Below are 21,257 nucleotides of genomic sequence, written 5' to 3'. Positions count from 1 at the left end.
CCAGCAAGCATCCCCGGTTGCTTCGCAAAGTGTGCGGAACATCCGCTGCCAGGCCGTGCTCCAGCTTGTGAGCTTAGGGGAATGGAGATAAACTGGACCTGAGGTTCTGGCCGCCACTACAGGCTCAGGTCCAGAAGTGGCTGACATCCCGAAGGCTCCAGGCAGGTATGGTTGTCTGTGACAACGGCAGCAACCTACTCGCCGCCCTGCATGGCACATGTCCTCAACCTTGTGGTCCAAAAATTCCTACGCACTTACCCACGGTTGAGTGGACATTGTGCAAAGGGTACGTAGGATTGACAGCCACTTCCACTGATCCCCAACCGCCGCCATGTCCCTGTCCAAACTGAGAGGGACAAACAGCCTGCGTCCCCCACAGGCTAATTGTGGACAGTGTGACGCGGTGGAGCTCACCCTCAACATGCTGGAGAGGTTGTGGGAGCAGCGACGGGCGGTAAGGGAATACCTGCTGGAGCTAGGCACTCCAGGGCCATCACACCCACTCCCCTACATCACTAATGCGGAGTGGGTGGGCAGATACAGCAAGTCATGCACGTGTTGGCCCCATTCGATGCAGGCGACAAAGATGGTCAGCAGGTTGCTGTCGGCCTCAATGACGTGCTCCCCTTAGTGTTCCTGCTGGACAGGACACTAGATCGCCTGCTTGAGGCTGGGGAGAGTGCTTTGGTGGAACATGAAGAGTCAACCATGCTCCACCAGGACCAGGTGGTGGGGGCACCGTTAGTCGGCGGGTGGGGCAGCTCCGACCGGGAGCAGCAGCATCAGCAGTAGGAGGACCAAGAGGCAGGGGCGGACACTGGCAGCAGAGGGCCCCTGGGCAAAGAATGTGCCTGGGACCCCCAACCACACATAGAAATAAACATAGGCCATAGGTAAAGATTAATACAATGAGGTGTGGCAGCAGAAGGGACCCCAATTTGTCATCTTCCCCTAATCCTACAGGGAGAGGAAGGGGTGATCAGTCGCATCAAAGATAGGGGAAACCCTTCAGATACTGTGGTGCGTATTAATGTCCTCTTAATGCTCCTACATAGTAATTTTCACCCCTTTGTGCAAGCACACAGTAGTAATATCCACATTGTGCCCCCTCCACAGTAGCTATGGACAGATATGTACCTCATCGCAGTAGTTATGCCAGATATCTGCCCCCTCACAGTAATTATGCCCTGATATGTGCCCCTCACAGTAGTTATGCCCAGATACGTGCCCACCACAGTAGTTATGCCAGATTATTTGACATCAAGTAGTTATGCTAGATTATGTGTCCCTTCACAGTAGTTATACCAGAGATGTGCCCCCTCACAGTAGTTATGCCAGATTATGTGCCCCCTCAAAGTAATTGTGACAGATTATGTTCCCACTCACAGTATTTATGCCCAGATATGTGCCAACTTCACAGTAGTTATGGCCAGATATGCACCCCCTCACATTAGCTATGGCTAGATATGTGCCCCTCACAGTAGTTATTGCCAGACATATGCCTCCTCACACAGACCTATTGAAATGAACGGGTCAGGATTCAGTCTGGATGATATGCATTTACACTGGCGCTGGATGCGCTGAAGTTATGGAGAGGCCGGCGCCTCTTCATAACATCAGCAGAACCACTTCCAGTTTAGGGGTTATTAAGACCAGTGTTTTAGACACTGGTCTTAATAACCCCTAAACTGGAAGTGGTTCTGCTGATGTTATGAAGAGGCGCCGGCCTCTCCATAACTTCAGCACATCCAGCGCCAGTGGAAATGCATATCATCCAGACTGAATCCTGACCCGTTCATTTCAATAGGTCTGTGTGAGGAGGCATATGTCTGGCAATAACTCCGTGTCAGTGTAAATGGGTTAAAAGTGTTGCCCAGACATGTCTGGGCAACACTTTTAACCCATTTACACGACACGGACCATTTGTATTTTATGATCTGCAAATTACGGATGACACCCATGTGTCTTTTTTGCAGACCCATTAACTAGCCTGCCATGTTGCGGACCAGTATAGGACATGTCACATTTTCTATCCTTTGCGGAAACCGACATACGGATGCGGAAAGCAAATGACTTCCATGTGCTTTCTGCATCTGTATGTCCATTCTGCACAAGATGGAATATGTTACATGTCCTATATTTCTCTACAAAATGCGGACTGCAGACCCATTTAAGTTAATGGGTTTGCAAAAATATACAGATCGCATATGGACGGCATACATATCTTGCCGATCCGTGGAATGCAAATACATTGATTAATGTTAGCCTCACAGTATGTGGGTAAGGGACAGTCACAGGAGGGCCAGTGGGGGACAGGTGGGATGGGTCGGGTAAAAAAACAACAACATACCAAGCCAAGTTCAGTGTCTGGCAGAGACAGTGGTCACTGGGCAGCCTCCGGTCCTTACTCAACTTCGCAGATGCAGCTCAGGATGTGCTGCCCTGGCCCTGCTCCTCAGAGCTGCGCACGCAGAACATCCTGAGATTGAAGTCAGATCGTAAGGTGGGCCCCTTCTACATGCGGGATGGTGTGATGATGAATAGTGAAGCGTGCGGCTCTCTGCTTCACCATTACAATCAGCTGTCTGTGCGTCTGTAGATGCATAGACAGCTAATTGAGGGCCCCCTCCCATGCTGGGCCCTGTGCAGCTGAATCGGCTGCACAGGCGGTATGTCCGCCCCTGCCAAGAGGGCATGGTCCCGGGCAGCCCTGAAGAGTCACAGCGGGCTGTGCTCTTCCCCATGGCTGACCCATATGCTGTGATGCCTCAGGAGGGACCCCGGATCAGGAAAATAAAGGAGAGGGATGAGTTTTTGTTGGCCACCCTTTTAGTCCCTCGCTGCAGGGGAAACTGGAGCATTTTATCCCAGCAGCCGGAGGCAGGCCCGTATACTGGTCCACTGGCTGGAGGAGGCAAAACCCTCGGCCTCACGCTCCAGTTCTCCCCGCCCATCTCACCCAGCAGGTGGCTGGAACCAGCAGCACCAGCCGAGCAGGTGACTTATGGGTGAGATGAGGCTGTTCTACCAGTCTGCGCGACCCAGTACCAGCAGCATCAGTCACCACCAGCGGCTGTAAGGGTCCGTTGGTGCTTCCGACAGCATGAGCACCGACGACCCCATGGAGTACTGGACACCTGCAATGAGCTCGCCTCAGTATGTGCTGAGTTACTTTCCTGCCCCCCCTCCAGCGTACTGTCTGAGCGGACATTTTAGCGCGGCAGGTGGGGTGGTCACGGACAAGAGGACCCGTCTGTCCACTGACTCCGTGGACAGACTCACATTCATCAAAATGATTGAGTCCTGGAACGCAGTGACTTCTTGGCCCCGCTGTCGGTTCAGGGCGCTGAAGGGTCCCTTGTCCATCCCTCTCCTTTGCTCTCCCTCCAAAACTCTGTTGTTTTAAAAAAAAAAAAAAATGGAAATTCGATATTTTTTAAATTATTAATTTACTTATTAACGTATTATTATTTATTCTATCTATATTTATTGTAAATTTTAAATCATGTATTTCTTAATTTATTATTTTAATTATTTATGAATTGTTAAATGTTTTAATCATGTAATGTCTAATTGTCTTTGTATTATTTATGAATTTTTTCAAATCATCTTTTTCTTGATTCCTTGATTTATTTATTTTTTATTATGAAATATATACATGTATTTTTTACAAATCATGTTGCTTTTTATTATTTATCTATTGTTCGATTGAGTACTTTGTGTATATATTTATTGATTACTGTTTTCCAAATATTATTTGTAATCTATAATTTTTTTTTAAATTAATAATGTATTTTTTTTTTTTACTATCTTTATAAATGTATCGAGTTTGCCCTATAACACTTTATATATAAGGCACATCAATTCTGTAGCAGACCACTGCGTTTACGCAGCCTGATTCCTCTGAGGCCTCATGCACACGACGTTGTGTGCATCCGTGGCCGTTGTGCCGTTTTCCGTTTTTTTTCGCGGACCCATTGACTTTCAATGGGTCCGTGGAAAAATCGGAAAATGCACCGTTTTGCAGCCGAGACCGTGATCCGTGTATCCTGTCCGTCCAAAAAATATGACTGTCCTATTTTTTTGACGGACAACGGTTCACGGACCCATTCAAGTCAATGGGTCCGTGAAAGAACACGGATGCACACAAGATTGGCATCCGTGGCCGTAGGTTAGTTTTTATACAGACGGATCCGAAGATCCGTCTGCATAAAAGCTTTTTCATAGCTAAGTTTTCACTTCGTTGAAAACTCAGAACCGACAGTATATTCTAACACAGAGGCGTTCCCATGGTGATGGGGACGCTTCAGGTTATAATATACTAAAAGAACTGTGTACATGACTGCCCCCTGCTGCCTGGCAGGTGATGCCAGGCAGCAGGGGGCAGCCCCCCCCCCCTGTAGTTAAACACATTGGTGGCCAGTGCGGCCCGCCCCCCCCCCCTCCCTCCCTTGTAGTTAACTCATTGGTGGCCAGTGGGCCCCCCCTCCTCCCCTGTAGTTAACTCATTGGTGGCCAGTGGGCCCCCCCTCCCTCCCCTGTAGTTAACTCGTTGGTGGCCAGTGGGCCCCCCCCCCTCCTCCCCTGATAGTTAACTCGTTGGTGGCCAGTGGGCCTTCTCCCCTCCCTCCCCCTCCTAATTAAAATCTCCCCCCTATCATTGGTGGCAGCGGAGTGTACCGATTGGAGTCCCAGTTTAATCGCTGGGGCCTCCGATCGGTAACCATGGCAACCAGGATGCTACTGCAGTCCCGGTTGCCATGGTTACTAGCAATTTGTAGAACCATTATACTTAGCTGCGATGTCTGCATCCGGCCGGGAGCTCCTCCTACTGGATAAGTGACATGACCTGTACACAGTTCTTTTAGAATATTCTAACCTGAAGCGTCCCCATCACCATGGGAACGCCTCTGTGTTAGAATATACTGTCGGATTTGAGTTTCACGATGTAACTCAAATCCGACGGTATATTCTAACATAGAGGCGTTCCATGGTGATGGGGACGCTTCAAGTTAAAATATACATCGGATTGGAAGAAAACTCCGATCCGATGGTATATTAACTCCTGACTTTACATTGAAAGTCAACGGGGGGCGGATCCGTTTGAAATTGCACCATATTGTGTCAACGTCAAACGGATCCGTCCCCATTGACTTGCATTGTAATTCAGGACGGATCCGTTTGGCTCCGCACGGCCAGGCGGACACCAAAACAAACTTTTTTTTCATGTCCGTGGATCCTCCAAAATCAAGGAAGACCACGGACGAAAAAACGGTCACGGATCACGGAAAAACGGAACCCCGTTTTGCGGACCGCAAAAAAATACGGTCGTGCAAAGCGGCAACCTGGACGGCTTCTTTGAGCGGGGTCCGACTAGAGAAGGCGCGAACTCTCGTGCCGGAATAAGTGCCTCATCTCCCCAGGGCAGCACATCGCCGAAAAGCACCTCCAGATCCCCGTCTACCCCCCACTGGGGCCCGAAGCTTTTTCCTTGACAGAAGCAGAGTTCCCCTCGCTCCCACCGACTCCCAGTGACCTAGAGACTCCAGTGACCACAGGCACAGAAAATGGCGCCGCCGCTAAACTTACTGGGCTTTCACCTTCCTACAGTCCTCAGAAGCAGAAACTGCGCTGGACTCGCCATGCTTTCCTGAGGTCAGTAAGGGGACATGGGCACAAGCGGTGGAGACTCCCGCAGTAATCCCTATCAGATAAGCCCTTGTGTGAGGATTCTATAAAAACATGCTCTTGGCTCTGCATCAATCCCTACGTTCGGATATGGCAGGGTTAATTAACCCTTTGGCAGCCAAGTTAAGAAAACACAGATAAAATCCTACATATGGAGAACAAATGGCAGATTTTGCCACTTCACAAAATAACATCATAGATGCCCATAATGATATGGCGGATGAATTGGAGACCATTAAAAGCAAACTAGCAGATCTGGAAGATCGTTCCAGAAGGAAACAATGTTAAATTCAGGGGCATCCCAGAAGACATAGCACCCCGAGATCTACAGTCTTATCTTAAGAGCCTCATCAAAGCACTACTACCAAAAATTCCTGTCCCTGATATGATAATCGACAGGGCTCATAGGATTCCAAAGCCATCGCACCTCAATGCGGATATCCCAAGGGACACACTAGCCAGGATCCATTTTTTCCACACTAAAGAGGCTTTAATGCTGGCAGCTAGGAACCTGTGACAAACTCCCTGCTCCTTTCCAAACAGTCAGGCTTTTTGCTGATCTTTCCATGGCCAACTCTGAGGCAAAGAAGGGAATTACAGACCGATCACCCTTGCTCTCAGGGAAAATGATATTTCAATATAAATGGGGTTACCTGCAAAAGCTGCTGCTGCTGAAAGATGGAAAAATCCACATGGTGAAATCAGAAGGGCGAGAAATACTACTAGCATGGGACATTCCTCTCCAGCCGGAAAAAAGAGAAAATCATAGAAGAGATGATCAATTTCCTGCATCTGGTACCTGAGATGATTAATCTAATTGATGGGTCCTAATGTAGATACAGGTGGAAGATAAAGGAATTACCACGTGTGCCTTGCCTTAGATCATCAGAGGTTCAGAGGAGTGGTGACACTTTTGCGTTGCTTTTATGGGGTCTGTTGTCTAACCTTTTATGTTTAGGTGCGGTCTTTTATGCTTCCCATATTATTATTACAGTTAAAACTCCTCTCAGCCTCACCAGTGGACTTACGCCACCTATATTGCCCAGACGGACTTGATCGTCTGGAGTTGTACTTCTTTTCTTTTCTCTTCTTTATTGTTTTCCTCACTCATCTAGACTCCTCATTAATCTGTTGTCTAGATTATCTGTCTACAGATATTTGTGCATTTTGTTCACTGTTTGGCAGTTGCCTACTGTTACTGAAGTTGATCTGATAATCTTTGATTGTCTGTCTGTTCTCACAAGATTTGGTTCCTCCCCTCACTCATATGGGTCTTAAAATATTATCACTGAATGCTAAAGGGCTTAATTGTCCACAGAAAAGATCATATGTTTGGCGGGAGGCAGCCAAAGCAGGAGCGGACCTTATTTGCATCCAAGAGACCCACTTGATACAGGAGGATGCTAAACGAATTCATAACTGTTCTTTTCCTCACATATTGCACTCTCATTTTAGCAAGAAATCCAGAGGGGTGCTTATAGCTGTCAAGAGCTCGGTGGCCTTCACTACCATTTCTTCAAAAGTGGACTCCAGCGGCCGATACATCATCCTGGTATGTTCAATCAACAACATCACCTACACCATAGTTAGTGTCTATGCACCCAATGAACACCAAGTCTCTTTCCTGCGAAAATTACTGAAACAACTAAATTTACTGAAACAAGGGAAGGTGATTGTATGTGGGGATTTCAACTTGGTGATGGATCGATCGCTGGACTCCACTAGCCTAACCCGGCGTTCAGGAGGTGATGTTACCTCTCTGTTACATGCAGAAGGTCTCATTGATGTATGGAGAGCTCAACACAATACAGAAAGAGACTATACCTTTTTTTCCACCCCCCCATCTCTCATACTCACGCATTGATATGTTTCTTGTATATCAAGCTACCTTGCTACATACAATATCTTCTGACATTGGCCTTATTCAGTGGTCTGACCATGCCCCGATAACATTAACCCTAGAAGATCTATATAAATTCCCACGAGCCCCCATCTGGCGTAATGATCCATATTTATTTTCCAATCCAGAAACTGTTAGGGAGATATCGGCTGAATTGAAGGAGTTTTTCGCCTTCAATGATGGATCTGTCACGGATAAATATGTCCTATGGCCAGACCCATAAGGCCGTTCATTCGGGGCTCCCTGATCAGATTAAATGCAAATTAAGAAAAATTAAAGAAAAGGAAATCTCTCAGTTGCTTAAATCTATAGCAGATCTCGAGAATCGGAATAAAACGTCCCCTACAGTTCAAACATCCTCCCTACTGAAAATAGAGAGGGACAAATTGTGTAGCCTACTGTCACATAACTATTCTAAATCTCTACTTAGATTAAAATCAAGGTATTATGCCCAAGGGAATAGGGCGGTAAACTACTAGGCTAACCAACTTAAGTCTCAGCAAACCAAATCAAAGATCCCATTCCTCATCCACCCGTCATCTAAAGCAAAATTACTAGACCCTAGAGATATCGCGGAACAATTCCGCTCCTACTACCACAATTTATATAATCTTAAAGACACGGTTGCCTTACCAGATAGCTACCCCGAATTGGTGGAAAACTTTCTAACTCAATCTGATCTACCTACCCTCTCTCCTGATCAACTCCATTCATTGAATGTCCCTCTTACATCCATAGAATTCCAAAAGATAATAACAACCCTCCCATTGGGCAAATCCCCAGGCCCGGACGGTTTGTCTAATGAGTACTACAAAATTTTCCTTCCTATATTGTCCCCCTATATTCTCGATATTTTTAACCGCGCCTTTGAAGGAACCCCATTCCCACCTGAAATGCTTACAGCCCTTATAGTTACTTTACCGAAACCCCCTGATGTTCCTCAAAATTTTAGGCCAATTTCGCTTCTAAATTCGGACATCAAAATTTTCGCTAAAATAATAGCCAGTAGATTGTCAGCTATACTCCCATCTCTGATCAATGATGACCAAACGGGGTTTGTTAAGGGCCGTATAGCATCAGACAATACCAGAAGATTGATCAACTTGTTCGACTATGCTGAACAAAATAACCTCCCTATGTTGGCAGTAACATTAGATGCCGAGAAGGCGTTTGACCGCCTACATTGGTCATTCGCATTCTCAGTCCTGGGTAGAATGGGCTTTCAAGGTAACATATTGAACGCCTTTTATAGCTTGTATACATCTCCCACAGCTAAGGTATGGTCAACGGAAGTGTTATCTGCTCCCTTCCAGATCACAATGGTTCACGTCAAGGTTGCCCTCTGTCACCCCTCCTGTTCATCCTAGCTTTGGAACCTTTGGCCCAATACATTAGGAAGGCTCCTCTCAATCATGGTGTAGACATTGTTGGGAGAGACCATAGAATATCACTATACGCTGACGATATTATCCTCACCCTATTAAACCCCCTTCAATCACTTAGCTCGGCCTTTGACATACTAACACACTTTGGCACACTTTCTTATACAAAATTAATAATTCCAAATCCCAAGCCCTAATGCTCAATATCCCTCAGGATGATGTTAGAGCTTTGAAGTCTCGTTTTCCCCTAGATTGGCAGGAACTGAAACTTCCATACCTGGGAATTAAATTGATGTATCCTTGCTCTCATCTGTATGAACAGAACTATGAACCCCTCCTCGGGACCATGTCGTCTGATTTCTCTCAGTACTCCATGAAGGAGATATCATGGGTTGGCAGGGTAGCAGCGTTTCAGATGATGACACTGCCTAAATTAATTTACATATTTAGAGCTCTCCCTATTCCGATCCCTGACATATTTTTTCGAAAGGCACAGACAATATTGTCCAAATATGTTTGGAAATCGCTTAAACCTAGGATTACCCAAAAACTGTTTTTCTTACGAAAGAAAGCAGGAGGGCTGGGACTACCTTGCATCAGTGACTATCATAGAGCCATAAGCCTGTCACTTGCTAGGGAATGGTGGGACAAAGATTGTAATAAAGCCTGGCACCAAATTGAATCTCACTCAATTAAAGAGGATTCCTTAAGGGACTTATTGATTGGCATATTATGGAGCGGGAAAGTTCCTGACATTTCCCTGCGGACCGTAAAGCATGTAGGGAAGCTTTGGTTGCAATTTCACAATACATACGCAAACTCTACCGACACCTTGTTCTCCCATTTAGATATTCGCTCCCTGGAATGGATCTTGAGAGACATCAGTCTTCAGTGTTGGCGGGATCAGGGGATCGAGAAGGTCTCTCAGCTTGTTTGCTCAGAGGGAGTCCTTCAGTTCACCACTGCCCAACAGATGTTCCAGCTTCCAACCAGTGAAATATTCAACTATCTTAGGGTTAAGCATTTACTGACATCTATTATTACTAAGCCCCCTCATATACATACAGAGATCCTTCAACTTTACTGTTCCCGGAACTTGTTGAAAAAAGGAGCGACAGGACGCATATATGATTATATTGGTGATAAATCTAAATTCGTCAAATCCAAAACAATCCAGAAATGGGAAAGGGAGTTGAATAACACATTTTCTGAGGATAAATGGACATCCGCAATAGGTTTTTTAGCCTCTAACTTTAAATGTGTCACGCATTATGAGGCTGGTGTTAAGACGCTTTTGAACTGGTACTTTACGCCCAAAAGATTACACATCATTTACCCCACATCCTCTCCCTTATGTTGGAGGGAATGTGGAAACATGGGATCCTTGCTTCATGTTTTGTCGGCATGCCCAGTTGTCACTAGCTTCTGGGGGCAAGTGTTTACTTTGTTGCGGGAGCTGTCTGGTCAAGACATCCATCCCTCTCCGGAAATCGCTCTTTTATTTCTTGGCATAGAGCGTTTACATCCATCACATAGACCCATGGTGGGGCATGTCTTACTGAGCGCCAAACTAGTCATAACCCGCCACTGGAAAAAAGTGACTCCACCAGATTTCTCAGAAGTGGTAGCTGAACTGAATAACACATGTCGTTATGAAAGGATGATTCCGTCCTCAATGCTCTCCCCTGTGAAATATAGACGTATATGGAACCCCTGGATGGCTCACCCGAAATTCTCCCAGTAAATGGCCCTCACAGCTCTGGCCCATTATGAAAAGTAGTGGTCAGATATATCCTCTTTAAGTCCCCATTCTATAGGTCCCTCTTGTAGCTAAGCATCCTGAATGGACAGACCAGTGTTCAAAATTTGTTACTTATGGTTTTTGTGTTTAATTGAAGATCCTTAATACCTAATAAAGCAGAAAAATACTTCACTCTGATCATAACTGGTAAAGCTGTGAATACTCTAGGCAATATAAAGATTAAGAAGATAATAAATCTGACGCTAATACGGCTTACTGTATGGGTAATATGTTGCTAAAATTACTAGTTCCGGTCCTAATCCACGATGTACCTATGTCACTGTTAAACCATGTCTTCAATTGTAATGAAAGATTATTATTAATGGAACTACACCTATTATCGGTGGCTGCGTCCACCCCAAACTGTTTATGTGATGTCATGCCTTGCTGATCTTTAAACAAAAATTTTCAATAAAAATGTTGAACTCTAAAAACACAGCCATGAATAAAGAATGGTACCAAAACACCCTCCAACAGCAACTTCTTCCAACAATCCAACAACAGTTTGGTGAAGAACAATGCATTTTCCAGCATGATGGAGCACCGTGCCATAAGGCAAAAGTGATAACTAAGTAGCTCGGGGACCAAAACGTTGACATTTTGGGTCCATGGCCTGGAAACTCCCCAGATCTTAATCCCATTGAGAACTTGTGGTCAATCCTCAAGAGGCGGGTGGACAAACAAAAACCCACTAATTCTGACAAACTCCAAGAAGTGATTATGAAATAATGGGTTGCTATCAGTCAGGAATTGGCCCAGAAGTTGATTGAGAGCATGCCCAGTCGAATTGCAGAGGTCCTGAAAAAGAAAAGCCAACACTGCAAATACTGACTCTTTGCATAAATGTCATGTAATTGTCGATAAAAGCCTTTGAAACGTATGAAGTGCGTGTAATTATATTTCACTACATCACAGAAACAACTGAAACAAAGATCTAAAAGCAGTTTAGCAGCAAACTTTGTGAAAACTAATATTTGTGTCATTCTCAAAACTTTTGGCCACGACTGTAGGTGCTCCCCTGTGCCTGAAATCCCCTCCCTGGTGAAGTCTGCTCCGGGATGTGTGACACTACTCGCTGTGTGTATTCAAAAACATAAATCACAGCAATGGGTTTCTTTCAAGGATTTTATTTTTCAATAGATATGCGGCAAGAGAATTTTTTGTGCAAACGTTTTCGGCCGTATCTGGCCTTCGTCAGGCACTATAGAAATTACAATAGGGCAATTTTAGTGACAATTCATTTTGGGTCAATTACATCATTGATTATTGGTACATATTCATAATATACATATGTATGTCAAAAACAGATAACAAAAACAAAAGATTTGCCGTCTTCTGATTATCCAGTTACTTTCATATTGATCACAATGGTATAAAATATCAGCTTTTTTGTTAAGGAAGGTATTTCACCGTTTATGCATTTTACTTACACCTGGTCAATTGTCAGGGTATTGTCTTTGCTGATATTACAATTTAATATTTTTATACACATTTACTTATTGTGTGCTCATATTCGTGCGTTTGAGTACATCATCTGACATTTGATCCTATACTAATCTTATCACCACAAGCTGTAATCCTCAATCTTATAATGCTTCAAAGACATTTGGTCAATTATATTGTAATAATGATCCTCATAACAGTACTTTTCTACCATGATGTTTTCACCATAACATATATCATCAAGCAGGGTTATCCTATAGCTGGTAGCTACTTACCTGTGCCGCTGGAGGTAAACAGGGGAAGATGCTGTTGCATACGTGGAGCCTATGGCCGCCGAGATGTGTGTATACGCATGATTGTCCTGCCGGTCTCTGCTCTTTTAAAAGAGCCATAAGGTCGGCATGTAGTGGCGTGGTGGGCGGGATCTGTAGGCCAATTCTCGCTCAAAGATGCGGTGGAACGCACCGATTGTGTCCCGGTGCGTTCCACCGGCCGGAAGTTATGTCAATAAGGAGGAGCGCACCGCAAGTATCGCAGTGCGTTCCACCAGCCGGAAGTGATGTGGATGGGTGAAGCGCATCGCTGGTGTCGCGGTGCGTTTCACAGGCCGGAAGAAGGTGTAGCAGCTTGCGTTCCACCAAGTTCATGATGGCAATATGTCACTATTGAGAGAAACTAACCAGCGAATTGGTTACAGATATATGGAGATGGCTGATGGGCTCTATTGCTACATGGCTTATAGGTATATAGGTATAATTCAATATAAATGACTATATAGATATAAATGAAAAGGATACATCCTGCGGCTCTGGGTGTAGTGTGGTATTCATGGGACCTGAGGAAATTAAGGAAAGAATAAATTAGAATATTATAGAGTATCATCAATTGTTATAGTCCTTATGATAGTGTATCATCCTCGTATGATGGTAGTGGAGACCCTCCAGTGTGATACTGTCAGGTGGTTGGAGTGTGTTCCTGATCCAATGTTCCGAAAGAGAAAGCGTGCAAAAAAGGAGAAAAAATCCATGTGGTTATTGTCCGGATATAGATCTTTATTAGATAAAGGCTTGTTTCTCGTATTGCCTGTTAAGTCCTTTTGGCGTCATGGTTTGTAGGGTATGGATCTAAAACGCCTCCCTATGTTTCAGCATCTTGGATCGATCACCGCCTCTTCTTTAATGTTGGGATATGTTAGATTATTTGGAATTTTAATTGGGAAATACTGTGCTGTGCCTCATTGAAGTGGTATGGTAGTGGTAACAGTAGATTTTGACAGCATATTGTGGATTTGTGTTGACAAGCCTCGCAACTATAGCCTTATTCTGCTGCGTGACCTGCAATAGATGAACCAGGCTGCGCACTAGAGGCAGCCGACGAAGAACAACGACAGTAGACGGGGACCATGACAGAGTCATGAACGAGGGGAAGGTGAACTGACGCAGGTGGCTGAGACGGTGACACTAACACACGTGGTCCAGGGCAAGCAACTTCTTCACTGACTTCTGGACCCTGAAGATAAGAGGACGGTGTGGTCGTGCCCATGTCCTTAGCGCTGGGTGTGAGCAGCGCCGATCGTGTATGGGTCTGGTGACCTGTGTTAAACATCCCTCCTCACAGACAAACGGAGGACAACAGAAACACTACTAAACCCTTGCAGTCCTTTATCCCTCTGGCTTGGAGGAATCAGAACATGGTGAGTCAGGCTGCATAAACGCAGTTGTCTGCTACAGAATTGATGTGCCTTATATGGAAAATTACAGCTGAATTTTGTTGGCGTAGAGGATAGCTTATTGATTACTTAAAAATACAGTGTGTTCAAAAGGTAAAATTGCATTACATAAAACAATTTATAATTTAAATATTTAATAAATTATACATGTTACCACATTACTGTTTTAGACTCTGAAACTACTACTGTAACGTGTGTTTAATTAATTTTTGGTTGTGGTCCTGGTCTGATGGGTGGTCCATTCATGATTTTACATTCCTGCTGCAAAGTTGGAAACTGATGCGATCTGAGGTGTATTCTTTGGTGTTGGTGCTGCCCCTATTTGGTGGTGGGGGCCATTCCGGGTAACATATTCCTGCTGCACATTTAGCTGCTGCTGCCTGTCCTGCTGAGTTGGTCTGAGCTATATGTGGGCCTCATACTAGAACATTTCAAAAATCCTGCTGTTGATGCTGCTGTCTGTCCTGATCTATCTGAGTCATCTAGGGGCCTAATAACACTAGATTATTTGCTGGTGCTGCCTGTTCTGCTGAGTTGGTCCAAGCTATATGTGGGCCTCACACTAGACCATTTCAAAAATCCTGCTGTTGATGCTGTTGCCTGTCCTGATCAAGCTGAGTCATCTAGGGACCTAATAACACTAGATTACCTGCTGGTGCTGCCTGTCCTGCTGAGTTGGTCCGAGCTATATGTGGGCGTCATGGCGGACAGGAGACAAGATACACAGAAAATAAACAAACAAGTGTCTAGGCAAGAAGCTGGGGATAAAGGTCACCTCCTGACAAATCCCTACCAGGTCTCCCTAGACTTCTATGCCCACGTTTAGACCCTGAAGGTGGGAATAACGTGTCCTCGTGCCTGGGCTGAAGATTTCCTAAAATCCCTAAGATGGTGAAAGGGGGAAAGAGGCAGCCTGCTCCCTCAGACCTGGAGGAGGCAGGTGTCTCTCTAACAGCCCAGACAGACAACCACAAGAAAAACAAAACCAACTTATCTTTAATGAGCAGGAACAGCAAATCCTTCCTTCCTCTGAACCAGACAGAAGCTATAACCCGCACAGGACACTGGGAGTGGGCTTAATTTAAAAGTATGAGGCCCACATATATGTGGGCCTCAAACTAGACCATTTCAAAAATCCTGCTATTGAAGCTGCTGCCTGTCCTGATCAAGCTGAGTTATCTAGGGACCTAATAACACTACATTACCTGCTTTGTTGAGTCAATACATTTTGTAGTCCTTTCACTACATAGTTGACATTTCAATGCTGCTGTCTTACATGATTATAGTTTTGTTTTGGCGGTAGATTTTTAAGCCTTAAATTGTAGCTTTACTACAATGGCTTTTGTACACTTAAAAGATTAAATACGTGATTTCTATAAAATAATAGTTCTGAGCCACCTATTAGAAAATGAATGCATGTGTTATTATATTTCTGCTCCGTATTCATTTTCTTTTTATTTCATAAACAACCATGTTGAAACACATATCTTCTGCTAAAAAATATGTTTGTCATTTAGAGAAAGGTCAAAACAGTGGTAAGTATCAAGCATAGAGCAAACAATTAAAGAGATTGACGTGCGTCCTAAAATTGGTGTAATAAATGTTCTAAACACTGTTAAAAACTTGAAGTCTAGAAGGGACACGTAAAAAGCTGAATATTTAAGATAGCTGTAAATATATACTTTATTATCCTGTCAGGCACTAACTAAAACATTTTGTGAAATAAAATGTTAAGAAAACAACAGTCCAACTCAGGGCTATGTTTACTAGTGAAAGTAAGTCTTTTTTTAAAAGCACAATGAAAAGGGAACTCAAGACATTGGGACTGAACAGTTGTGTACCCGTATGAAAAAAAAATTAATAGTGACTGAAATTTGAAACAAAAATAATATGCTAGGGAGCATAAAGATCGGACTCAAGAGCAATGGAAGAATGTTATGTTGTCAGATGATTCCAGATTTACCATGTTCCAGAGTGATAGGCTCAACAAGAAGAGATGCAGATGAAGTGATTCATCCCTCATGCATATTGCCTAATGTTCAAGCCTGTGGGGCCAGTGCTATATTCTGGGGTTGCTGCAGTTGGCCACGTCTCTGTTCAGCAACCGTATGTTTTCCAAGAATGAGGTTACATGAGTAGTTGAACAGATCGAGTGACCAGGTTATAAATACATCAATGCATTTTTTCTTTCATGATGGCAGGGGCAGTGTTGAAGATAACAATGCCATCATGCATCGTGTATAAAAGGTGAAATAGTGGTTCAGGGAGCATTAGACATAATTTTACCCCAGGTACAAACCACAGAGTCCAGACCTTCACCACTTTAGTCTCTCTTTTTTTTTTTTTTTTTAAATAGCAGTGTACTTATCGGTTATTTTCTGCCATTATTCTGCATAGTTATGAGTCATAATTTTCGAATCATAAATTTCGAGTCGGCATTCTACTAGTGTTAACTATACAACATGAATGTCGTGATCGTACGTAGACAACCAGCATGGATCACTTTTTCTACTTTGCACTTTAACAAGTATAGAGTGTAGAATTCTCGTAACATGGTTTGCATGTTTCATATTCACGCATGTGCACTGTTAATTATGTATTGTCAATATTTAGACACTTAAATATGTAAATAAATAATATTTTTTAAAAAAATAGAATCCTGCGTTGTTTGGCTTCGTTCACAAAATGAAATTATTTTACATTATTTTATTATGTTTTATTTTAAAATAAGTTGGGTTTGGTGCGGCTGTGTTGTGGTTCACGCTGTAGAAAGTTGTGGACCGCATGTGGCCTTCCCTTGTCAAAAGGTCTTGTGCAGTAAACATTGTACTGGACTTATTGATGAACCTAATAAAATGTTTTTATTTTATTTGTTTCTTTTTAATTTAGATACGGATTTTGGTTCGAACATGGTGTTGTCTGTTGTCGTGGGAGGGATGGCTGACTTCCGTGTTTACCTATCTACATGGTTGGTTGTGACTGGCGTTATACTTATCCTTGTGGAAATCCGGGTTTTGTGAATGAAGCCTGATTGACACATGTATATATGGATAGCTACTTTTATATTTTTGGTAAATTATTTACAATTATGTAATGATAATTTGCACATGCTAAGTATATATAGACACAGTTAAAAAAAATTTTTTGTAAAAACTGTGTACTATATGATGTTCTGGAAGCCATGTCACCAATTAGAGAATTCTTATACTCCGAGTGATGTAATCACATTTTTCGGTCTATTTGGCGGAAGCAATGTTTGGACATTTACAATTTAAAAAAATGTGCGCTATCAAGGATCCGTGCTGTTTAGTTCTTACCACACGCCTTTACATTTTTGCATATTGTTACTGATCTATTTTTTTTTTTTGGAGGGGGGGGGGTAACCGGCATTAATTCAAAATAAATTTGTTATTATTTGTCACTCTTATGAATTGAGCTCTTTTAATAATAAAAACGTTTTTGTTCCAAATCAGTTCACTGACTGGATGCAAATCTAAAAAAATTATTCTTAGACCAAAAAATATTTGTATTATATTTGAAAATGTATTAATCATTTTAATTAATGTCAATATAAAAAATAATGTATTGTAAGGGATCTCTGTACTTGGGGGGTCATTCTCACAAGAATCGTCGTCCACCGCAGCTTTCGAGGCCAAACATTGCATTTATTGGGACATTTTTCATGCACGGAACAGTCCAGTTAATAATCACTGGGGTGGTGAGGTTCCCACATACATCAAAACAAAACAAATACCTGCCTTGCTGGGCTCTCACAACACCTGTTAACGTGGCCCTGACTCAGCTACAGAACCTTGTTCACACACGGAACCCATATGCGGATTTTTCTCAGCCCGTAGTTCCCCAGCCTCTACGGCTGTAATCAGTCCCGTACCTGTATGAGGAAGTGTGGCCCAACAGTCCTCCCGACTCTGGCCTTGTGACCCTTGAATCCCGGCGTCACGGCGTTCCCCAAACTTCGGGCTGTCACAGTGCCCTGGTCTCTCAGCCTGGCAAGCTGAGACCACACACAGCCTCTGCTCTGTGTCTCTGTATCTCACAGCGTATCTCTTCCCAGACTGACCTACTCTGAGGTGCTTTATGCCAGCCTGATTACAGCAGGCCTCACCTGCGATCACCTCAGGTAGAAAGGAAAACCCGTACTGGAAGGGTGTGGACTGGCAACTCCCTCTACCAAGCCTAGCTACCAGTCCAAGTAAAATCCAGCCCAGAAAATGTATACAAAAATGTCTCAGGAAACTATGCTTTGCTGAAACTACTGCCACTCTCTGGATTTTATCTGTCTCACCCATCTGAGGTACCTGAAGTGGGACAACACACCTTCCAGGACTGTTCACATTACCACATATCTCCCCCCTCTGTTCAAACCCGTGGGGATGAACACTTGTACCAACCGGATGCTTGTGACATCCGCATTATCTTGCTATCGCCTGGCTCAACCTTCCCCCTGGAAGATGTGGTCAGCGTCAGAGGCTTCCCTTTATTTTGCCAGACCCATGCCATCAGTGCTTGGTTTGTTACCCACACTGACATCTTTCCCAAGAGACATTGTCTACAAGGTTCCCATGTCCATTTGACAGGCAGACCCTCTCTTTTTTATCTTTCTCTCTCTTTGACTTACACAACTGCTTCAGCCGAGCACGCTTCTTACGACTCGCCTCTTTTTGTCTCTTTATTTTAACAGCAGATCGTACATTTCTTTTTCCTTGACTCTTAGAATTTCGATCTCTGCTTCTGGAACTCCCTTCAGAATATATTTTTATGCAAACGACAGACTCTCTGTTTGACTTCGCTGGCTCTTGCAGATGCTTAGGCCTTTTCTTCTTGTCTTTGCGAAGCTCCATCAGCAGAGCTGGCTTGCCCCAACTCGCTTCTTTTTCAGCAGTGGTTTTCTCAGATGGTTTCCATCGGTTTCAGGGTCTTCTGCCTCTTCACTGGCTCTCACCACTTCGGCTTTACCCTTGATCTCTGTCTCTTTGTCGTCCTCCTTCACTTTATTAGCCTTCTCACCATTCAGGGACATGGCATCATATCCTTGCTTTCTTAACTCCTCCTCCCCTTTCGCATCAAGGTTGGAGGCACTGGGGACAACGGGGTCTTCACCAGACTCGTCATCTTCTGGCAATCCCTTTAGAGCACGGGTGTCAAACACAAGGCCCGCGGGCCGAATCCGGCCCACCAGACCTCGTCATGTGGCCCGCGCAGCGAGCGAGCTGGCGGCGGCGGCTGGGCACAGGGAGATGAGCGCTTCCATTGTGGAAGCGCTCATCTCCAGTCATCTGTATCGCCGTCCTCAGGACAGCGATACAGATGCCTGCCTGTGCTGCGGTAGAGGAGGGAGAGGCGTGTCCCTTTCCCTTCCTCTGATAGGCTGCCGGCCTAGTGCCTGCAGCCTATCAGAGGCCGGCGCAGGCAGCGCGATGACGTCATCGCGCTGCCTGAGCCATACAGCGTGGGACACAGGCCAGAAGAGGCCTGCATCGCATCACTGACATGGAGGTAAGTATGTGTTTTTTTTTGTTTTTTTTATTATGTACAATACTTTTACTGGCGGGGGCTGTTATTACTGGCAAAGGAAGGGCTATTTGTTATTACTGGCAAAGGGGGGGGCTGTTATTACTGGCAAAGGGGGGGCTGTTATTACTGGCGGGGGCTGTTATTACTGGCAAAGGGGGGGCTGTTATTACTGGTGGGGGCTGTTATTACTGGCACAGAGGGGCTGTTATTACTGACACAGAGGGGCTCTTATTACTGGGGGCTGTTATTACTGACACAGAGGGGCTCTTATTACTGGGGGCTGTTATTACTGGCACAGAGGGGCTGTTATTACTGGCACAGATGGGCTGTTATTACTGGGGGCTGTTATTACTGGCACAGAGGGGCTCTTATTACTGGGGGCTGTTATGACTGGCACAGAGGGGCTGTTATTACTGGGGGCTGTTATTACTGACACAGAGGGGCTCTTATTACTGGGGGCTGTTATTACTGGCACAGAGGGGCTCTTATTACTGGGGGCTGTTATTACTGGCACAGAGGGGCTCTTATTACCGGGGGCTGTTATTACTGGGGGCTGCTATTACTGGCACAGGGGGGCTGCTATTACTGGCATAGGGGGCTATTATTACTGGCACTGGGGGTGCATTATGGTGGGCTTTATTACTCCCCCATGGTATGACCCCCTAGTAGCAGCACCAGCCTCTCCCTGCTCTGCTATCCCTCTGCACCTTCTCCAAATACTTATCATGAAATCTTTCTCATTAGGATAAAACACCTCATCAGCTCCACCGAGCCCCCGGCCAAAGTGTGGAAGTGGCGTCCGAGATCCCCAAGGGCCAAGCCAAGTAACTGTAAGTTTTCCGGCCCTTTGAGGGTGACCAAACTGCTGATGCGGCCCCCGATGAATTTGAGTTTGACACCCCTGCTTTAGAGGTTCACCCAGGATATTGTTCCCCAGACCCCTGGGTTTTTGGAAGGCATTGACGGCAGAGGGGTCAACTTTCATGCTCAGGCCCGGGCTGAGCCTCTTGGCTTCTGTATCCACATCAGCCCCATCAACTGGCTCAGCCGATAACTTTTCCACCTTCTCTGCCTTGGCCAGCACCCCGGCACCACCATCTCTAGGCCCACTCTTACCAGGCTCTGACTTCTTGGCACCTTCCAGAGGATCTTCCTCTTCCGGTTTCTCATTTACTTCCACCTGCTGTGCAGGAGCACGCTTAGGCTTCTCCAACTCATAGATGTCATCTTTTGAGCTCATGAGAGCTTCCATCTCTGCTCTGAGTTGCTTGTTCAGCCTCTCTAATTCATTTCGCTCCTCAAGCACTTGGACTTGGACTCTTTCTCCCGAGCATCAGCCTCCGCTCGGTCACATTCTTCGGCATACCGAGCCGATATGTATTTCTCTTTAGCCAGGAGCTGGCCAAACTTCTGTTCCTTCTTAGTTTTTCGCACTAGCTTGTTGGAAGCGCCCCACTCTTGGGCCTCCTGTTCCAGCGACTCTTTACTTTAATTAGACACTTTGTGGGATTTCCACCCAGGGACTCTTCAAGCCCATTGTCGATGTCGACTACAGACTTCCGTGTCTTTCTGGAGTCTTTCCTCTTCTCCGGGACACCAGGCAGTAGACCCGGAGTAGTAGTAGTCGGATAGTCCTTATCCGCACGACTGTCCAGCGCCTTTATTGTTTTACCAGTCTCAGGTTTCAATATTGTGCTACCTCTTACACGGGCTAGCATGGGGCCCGGATCCTTGTCATCCCAAAACTAGCTTTGGTCATGGGCAACTAAGGTAACACAG

This window comes from Bufo bufo, chromosome 2, assembly GCF_905171765.1.
Source record: "Bufo bufo chromosome 2, aBufBuf1.1, whole genome shotgun sequence".
In the NCBI taxonomy this organism is placed as follows: domain Eukaryota; kingdom Metazoa; phylum Chordata; class Amphibia; order Anura; family Bufonidae; genus Bufo; species Bufo bufo.
Note: the sequence above shows the minus strand (reverse complement) of the source record.